The sequence below is a fragment of the Petaurus breviceps genome, unplaced genomic scaffold (assembly GCF_028583685.1).
Source record: "Petaurus breviceps papuanus isolate PSGF00001 unplaced genomic scaffold, PetGlider_PUasm1.0 551, whole genome shotgun sequence".
Taxonomy (NCBI): Eukaryota; Metazoa; Chordata; class Mammalia; order Diprotodontia; family Petauridae; genus Petaurus; species Petaurus breviceps.
The window spans coordinates 1,789,654-1,797,673 of NW_027186372.1; the positions used below are offsets into that span (position 1 = coordinate 1,789,654).

Consider the following 8,020-nt stretch of genomic DNA (forward strand, 5'->3'; position numbering starts at 1 on the left):
TTAGCTAGGAGCAGCAAAGTGAGTGGGAGCAGCTGAGGACAGATCCAGGTTAAGGAGGTTGAGAAAATGGCAAAAGAAGCAGGGAATCAGTTAAGGTGATAGAAATAGGTAGTAGAAATAAAAATAAGATATGGGAGGAAATGATGAGATATGATTCACTTATAAGAAAGGAGCTGATGTGATAGAGACTGCCTAATGCAGAGGATAAGCTGAAATGAGAATGGAAGGGATGCCTCAAGCTGAGGAGAGACATACCATGGGGGGAGCATGGAGGAGAAAGAAAGGGGAGGAAGGAAAGGGGAAAGGGAGGAAGAGAAAGAAAAGAGAGGGAGATGGAGAGAGAGACAAGGAGAAGGAAAGAGGGAGGGGGGAAGGAGAAAGAAAGGGGGAGAGAGATGAAGGGAGGGAGAAGAGGGATGGGGAGAGAGAGAGAAAGAGAGAGAGGAGAGAGAGACAGAGAGATGGGAGGGAGAGTGTGCAGCAGGAAAGAGGGGGAAAGGAAGGGGAAAGAGGAAGAGGGGAGAGAGAGAAGGGATGGAGGAAGAAAAGGGATGGAGAGAAACAAGGGAGGGGGAAAGGGGGAGAATAAAAAGGAGAGAAAAGAGAGGAGAAGAGGGAGAGAAGGAAAAGGGGAGGAAAAGAGAAGAGAAGGGAAAGGGGGAAAGCCAAAGAGAAGGGGAGGAGAAATAATACTCTGGTAGCAGCAACAAAGGTGAAAGGAGAAGGGGGTAAATGCTGGCAGGAGAGTATCTTGGAGAAAAAAGAGAAGGATAGAAGAGAATAGCTTAGGTTAATCTTTCAAAGGAGATGGAAGCAAAGGAAAAGACCAAAAAGGACAAGATAATACATTGGATTAAGAGAGAAGTCTATAAAAGAGTGATTAGAATGGGACCATAACTAGTAGTGGTGCATCAGGTAAAGAAATGATCTTTAAATTGCCTTCCATCTCTAACTCTACGTATTATAAGATGAGAGAGAGCAGCAAAGGAAATAGTAGTATTAGAAGGCAGAGATTAGGAACAAGAATAACCAAGGACCTGAGCCTGAGGAAGGATCTGGGGAGAAAAAGCTGTGAAAGTGTGAGGAGCGGTATAGATAGGAGCTAGGGAGGATGAAGAAGTTGAGTTGAAAAAATTGGAGAAGAAAGCAGATGAGCAAGTGTGTCACTGAATCACGAATCTCGCTGATGTTGGGTCTTTTCTATAGTGGTGCAGTTTTCAGCCTATTCACAACTTCCATTTAGCACAATTCTTGTCCATGTCCTCCCAGAAATTCTCCACTGGGGTGCTACAAAACTTATGGCTGGAAGGTAGAGGGGAATTTCTCTCAGATCTTTTCCCCAGACTGTCTGTCATTTATTTCTCCATTTTGCTACATCACCAGCACATCTCTTTTCTTCAGTCATACATCTCTCTGATTACATCCTTTACACCACTTCATTGCACTCTTTCACTGGTGATAAATTGCAGCCTTCTTCAAACTTCCAATGCATTCTCCATTGCCAATTGGGTAGCCTGGAACTTGCATTTTTTATGGTGCCAATTTTAAATAGATTTTATTCTCCAAGACAATTGCATTTCCACTTGTTTACAGTATTGATAAAGTGCAATGTTGTTCACTTCTCTCCCTCTGCACGCATTCCAGTATTCAGAATGCCCAGATTTACCCAGTAGCTTAAATGTTACTTTTAAACTGCTACTGCCTTGGTTACAAATTTGAGTCCTTCAATTTTTGGAAAGCTGTGTGGAATGCTCTTTCTTCTGGTGTGTTTAGTCGACCTCTTCAATGGTGGGTCCAGAAGAAGCACCTCCAGATGGGGCTGCTCCACCCCCCTGGGAGCCCACCAGGCATGCCTCCTGCACTCTGGTACAGCTTAGTAATAATGGGGTTGTAGACCTTCTCCAATTCTTTCTGCTGATGCTCAAATTCTTCTTTCTCAGCAGTCTGGTTCTTATCCAGCCAGTTGATTATTTCATTACATTTGTCAAGGATCATTATTTTTTGTTTTGTCTTCATCACCAATTTTGCCTTACAGTTTTTCATCCTCTACAGTTGCTTTCCTGTTGAAAGCACAAGATTCATGAGAATTCTTGGAAGACACCTTGTCTCTCTGCTTTTCATCCTCAGCCTTGTATTTCTCAGCCTCCTGGACCATACGCTCAATGTCTTCTTTGCTCAGACGTCCTTTATCATTGGTGATAGTGATCTTGTTCTCCTTGCCTGTGCTCTTATCCACAGCAGAAACATTGAGGATGCCATTTGCATCAATGTCAAATGTTACTTCAATCTGAGGAACACCCCTGGGTGCTGGAGGAATTCCTGTGAGCTCAAATTTGCCAAGCAGATTGTTATCCTTTGTCATTGCTCTCTCACCTTCATAAACCTGAATAAGCACACCAGGCTGGTTGTCTGAATAGGTGGTAAAGGTCTGTGTCTGCTGAGGGGGGGGGGAATGGTGGTATTGCGTTTGATCAGAACGGTCATAACTCCACCAGTAGCTTCAAGGGAAAGAGGAGTGACACCCAACAACAGCAAGTCCTGCACATTCTCAGATTTATCTCCAGACAAAATGGCAGCCTGGACAGCTGCACCATAAGCAACAGCCTCATCAGGATTGATACTCTTATGGAGCTCCTTGCCATTGAAGAAGTCTTGCAGAAGCTTCTGGATTTTGGGGATTCGAGTGGAACCATCCACCAGGATGACGTCATGAATCTGAGACTTATCTAGCTTGGCATCTCTTATGGCCTTCTTCATAGGGTCCAGGGTGCCATGGAAGAGATCAGCATTAAACTCTTCGAAATGGGCTCGGGTGATTGATGTATAGAAGTCAATACCTTCATAGAGGGAATCAATCTCAATACTGGCCTGGGTACTGGAAGAGAGGGTATGCTTTGCACGTTCACAAGCAGTGCGGAGATGGCAAACAGCCCTCTTGTTCTCACTGATGTCCTTCTTGTGCTTTTGTTTGAACTTGGCAATGAAATGGTTGACCATTGGGTTGTCAAAGTCCTCCCCACCCAAGTGGGTGTCCCCAGCTGTGGACTTAACCTCAAAGATGCCATCTTCAATGGTAAAAATGGAGACATCAAAGGTACCACCTCCAAGGTCAAAGATCAACACATTTCTCTCGGCACCAACCTTTTTGTCCAAGCCATAAGCAGTAGCAGCAGCAGTTGGTTCATTGATGATTCGAAGCACATTGAGACCAGCTATGATTCCAGCATCTTTGGTGGCCTGACGTTGGGAATCGTTGAAATAGGCTGGTACTGTGACCACAGCATTTGTGACAGTCTTCCCAAGGTAAGCTTCAGCAATTTCTTTCATCTTGGTCAACACCATAGAAGATACTTCCTCTGGATAGAAACTTTTGGCTCCCCTTTGTACTCCACTTGGACCTTAGGCCTGCCTGTGTCATTCACCACCGTAAGAGGCCAATGCTTCATGTCTGATTGTACAACTGCATCATCAAATCTGTGACCAATCAGACGTTTGGCATCACAAACTGTGTTGGTGGGGTTCATCGCAACTGGATTCTTTGCAGCATCACCGATTAAACGTTCTGCATCGGTGAAGGCCACGTAGCTTGGGGTGGTCCTGTTTCCTTGGTCATTAGCAATGATCTCCACTTTCCCATGTTGGAAGACTCCCACCCAGGAGTAAGTGGTGCCAAGATCAATGCCAACTGCGGGTTCCTTCGACATGGTTGCCGGGGAGTCGGGGGGTCATAGCTGACCACTGGGGAGAGAGAAGGGCTGCTGCTGTGCTGAGTAGAGCTGGAACCTGCATTTTTCAAAGACTGTAACATGCCTTGTCTCAGTCACAAAGCATCACTGGAAGAATACTGGTTTTAAAATATAGCTTTTTATTTCAGAGTGAAGACTGGGTGTCATTAAAAACATGCTTTTTCTTAAAAGGCAATCTAACTCATTCTCTTCCTCTTATTCCATTCTGGGCCTAGCTCATCCATCCAATATCTGCCCAAAATAACTTTAATGACTGACCAGCTGTATGGGCTCTTCATCCAATTTCATACTGTAATCTGGACCGCAGGCATTCTTCATCTATTTTTTCTCTTCTAACAAAAGTTAGGATAGACTATTTTTGCTTGAGTACTGATCTCGTTTAGGAGTTGCAAGAGTGTTGCTAGACTTGAGGTAATCAACCCAAAATCATCTGCAAATGGGAATATCTGAAAGACCTCATAGGAATCTCCCTTCAACTTGGACTCTACATGGGCTCATGATAGTGACAAATGCTTGGCAAAGCACGACTCCTTGTTTGATGTTAATAATCACATCATAGAACAAAGACATCTCTATTGTTATACCTTCTTTCTATCGTTTTGACGTGTGTGGGAGAAATCTCGTCAGAAGAAAACCTGTATGGTGTGTTCATAGTCAATAAGCTGCAGAGATCTTACATTTTCTACATCTTTCAATAAATTGCAGGACTATAAAGGCGTTATGTGCTGTAGAACATTGCTCCAAAGGCCTGCCTTTTCCCTTCTCAGACTTTCATCAAGGATGCCCCGTGGTACATAGATTGTTACTATAAAGATTTTGTAAAGATGAAAAAGGAGGCATAAAAATTAGCATACTGTATTTCTTCAATCGCTTTTTTTAAAAAATCAGAGATTTTTTTCAAGTACACTTATTAACGGCCTCTTTCAGAAATCTTAAGACTCAGTCCTTTCCCATCTTCAAAACCGTCACCCTCAACAGACTTCTTCTGTGCACACTTATTCTGATCCAGCTATTCTTTGACGCCTTTTTCTTTAACGCCATTTCTCCATTTTTTCATGCAGCACATTGGCGATCATGATGTCAAATTCCAAATGTGATGGCTCCATTGTCATTAAAGCAGAAGAGAATTTGTTACATAAACTAGATCTTTCTGCATTTTTGTGTTTCCTGTCAGTTTTACCCCACAAATTCCATTAGAATGATTTTCCTTAAGATTTCTCAGCAATCTAAAGGTCTTTCTTCACTACTTGTTTTAGGTGCCCGTTATTTCTCAAAACACCATCCCTAAGATTTTACAAACTATATTTTGAAGTTGACTGTCCCATCTCTCTTCTTAGCAAGGAAATTCTGTGTGTGTTGGCTAAAGTTCCTACTCTCTTCTTTTGGTTTTGTATGTCTAAGTGATTTAAATTAAATCTCTTTAAGAAATTTTACTTTTCAATATTTCTTTTTATTTCCAATTTTTGAGCAACAGCAGCTTAGTTGTCTCAATTGTGCACCATTTTTATCCTTTCTTCTAATTAGGTATTGGTTTTTGTGTTTGCTTTAATGAGCTATTTTTTATGACTGTAGACAGCTAATTCATAAATGACTCCACATTGGGTGGCTGTCTTTGATGAAGAAGTTAAAGAAATCATTACAGATCCTTTTCAATTTTTGCCTGTTGTCCATACAGTTGCATCCATCAATGCCTCTGGAACGCTTTTCTTTAGCTGGATCTCTCAAACTTTTTCTAAATTTATTTTTCCCTCCACTCCTTCTGCTTTTAAGGCTTTATTTCTTATTGCACCATCCTTATCTGTAAGATTATGTAAATTAAAGTTTATTCTAAACCAACATTGGCTTTGACCCTCCTGATCTCTCTGCCTAACTAAGAGATCAAATTTTTCCTGGCTGAAGTTTTTCCTAGGTTGTTTTGGTCACATAATGTTAAGTAATTTATATCAGTTAAACTTCTCTAGGAAATGTGCTTTAATATCTATTCTTTTACTCATTTCCCATTTTTAGCATCAGTAATCCATATGAAGTCCCAATTGTGCACCATCCCTTCATTTGTGTTCTTTCTTCTAACTGGATACTAATTTTTTTTTTGCTTTGCTCTTACAAGTATCTCACTGTAAACAGATAGCTGATTCAGAAGGGACTCCAACATCAGCAACCTTCACTTCCCAGTTGTTAAAAACCTATTTCAATTTGTGTTAGTGCTCTCCCAACTATCTCAGTACTTCCCAACTCTCTTCTTGAAGAGTGCATTCATAACACATATGGGTAAGGCTTCTGTAGTCTGCAAGCTTGTGTTCATTTCCTACTTCCAAACTCTGGCTGCTCCTCAGAAAGCAGTTCACTTTCTGCTGGGACCATTTTTGAGGACTGTAGAACCTATCAGACCTTGCACCCTACCAGCATAGTCTTTGAAAACCAAGGGTCACCTCCATGTCATAATGAGACATTACAACTTTGTGGAACAGATTTGAGGGGAAAAACAGGAGCAGCTTCTGGGAAGAGAGGAACTTAGAAAAGAGGAATTAAGAAGTTGTTGAGTGGTGGGGCAACTAAAGAGACAGACCTGGGCTAAGGGGGAGGTAGAGAAATACAAAAAGAGGTGACAGTTGAAGCAATGGAAACAGAAGACAAACAGCAGGGAGAAATAAGTGAAGAAAGGAGCAAGTAAATGTAGAAAATTTAATGATTTGAATCAATAAAATAGGATGAGCTTGTGAAAGAGAAATAGTGGAGATTAGAACAGCAGAGGATGCAGGAACCACATCTTAACTGGGATGGATGCTGCTGTATTGGGAGTAGTTGAAAAGGAGATTCAACTATATGGGAAGAGCAGAAAGAGGAGGGGCCCAGAGCAGCAGATGAAAAATGTGACAGACTAGTCACCAGATAGACATAAATAGGTAGTTGGGTGCAGAAGTTGTGGTAAATGCAGACAAGAAAATCTGAGGACTTTGGAGAAGCAGAAGGGACCACTGGGCACCAGGCTCTCTCTTCAGCTCTCACTTGCTCCCTCAAGCAGGAAGTGAGGAACATTCTGCTCTGGGTTCTTTGGCATTTTGGGTGCAGGGGAATGAGAGTAGTGTCCAGCCCCTATGTCCATCAGAAAAAGGACAGCACTTCACACGGAGATGACTGTGTCCTCTCTTGGAACCCTGAGGAGCCCCAGCTTATTTAGGGGGAAATGTTGAGGGGGAAGTGGTAAGGATATATTGAAGTGAAAGACTCCAAGAGATTCCTCACACGCTACAGAATTCCTTCCTCCCATACATAGATGAAGCCTTGGTCCCTCACTCTTCTCTCCTGCAGGGCCTCTCAAACTTCACAAGCTGCTCCTGTCACCATAGTTTGTTTTCTTTGACTTCACAGACTTTTTTCTACCTCCTAGATGTAGAGTCCCCATTACATCTTTGTCCTCAGTTGTTTCACTTCACCATTGTTCAAAAGTGCCTCCAGTCTCCTCACTCCGGTTTCCTTAGTGGCTCTTCTTTTCTCTGTTGTTCTCCACTCTTTGGCTGCCATTATCTTCTGGTTAACCCCTCTGTGTCTTTCTCTTCATTTGTTTGTGTGTGTTTTCCACAGGTGTTCAGGCACTTCCCTGTACCATTATCCTGGGCTTCCTCTTTCTCCTCAGCTCTCCTCTATTCATCCTATTTTTCTTGGCTCTTTCACTGCTCCTCTTTCCATGCTTGTCTCCTCTTGATATTTCATTTTCTTCAAGCATTTTACCCGTCTCTTGCTTCAAGAACATTCCCTAATTAGATCTTCGTTGCTTCTCTTTTTACTGCCACAGTTTCTCTGCTGATCCCATCTCCTCCCTTAAGCAGCTGTTCTACTCTTGGCTCTCTGGCTGCTCCCAGAGCCCTGTTTCAAGAAGCCTTTGCTTCCCTTCTCTCTACAGATTTTCCACTAGGGCTTCTTCAGCTGCTACTGCCTTTCTGATGCACTTTTCTCTGTTTCTCCTTTCTCCTCAGTTGCTTTGTTTTGGGGGTTGGCTTCTATTTTCACTCTCCTTTTCTCTTTTGCTTCTCCATTTTCTTCAGTTCCTCTTCTGATTTTCACAGCTTAACGTCCATTTTTAATCTTTAATCTCCTTCCTCCTCAGCATCCCCTTTATTCTATTTTCACAAATCCTCAGCTGTTCCCATGTATTTGCTCCATGCTCTCCCAACTTCTCCTTTCCCTTCAGCTGCTTCTCTTGGTTTTTTATGGTTCTATGACTGTTCCCATTCCCTGCTACAGTCTCCTTTGTGTCTCCATTTTCCTCAGCTCCT

General features: G+C 42.4%; 1 pseudogene; it reads right to left on the minus strand.

Annotated features, from left to right (window-relative positions):
- Positions 1-1,745: 1,745 nt before the first annotated feature.
- LOC138172494 (heat shock cognate 71 kDa protein-like) lies at positions 1,746-3,718 on the minus strand (annotated as a pseudogene).
- Positions 3,719-8,020: the final 4,302 nt, after the last annotated feature.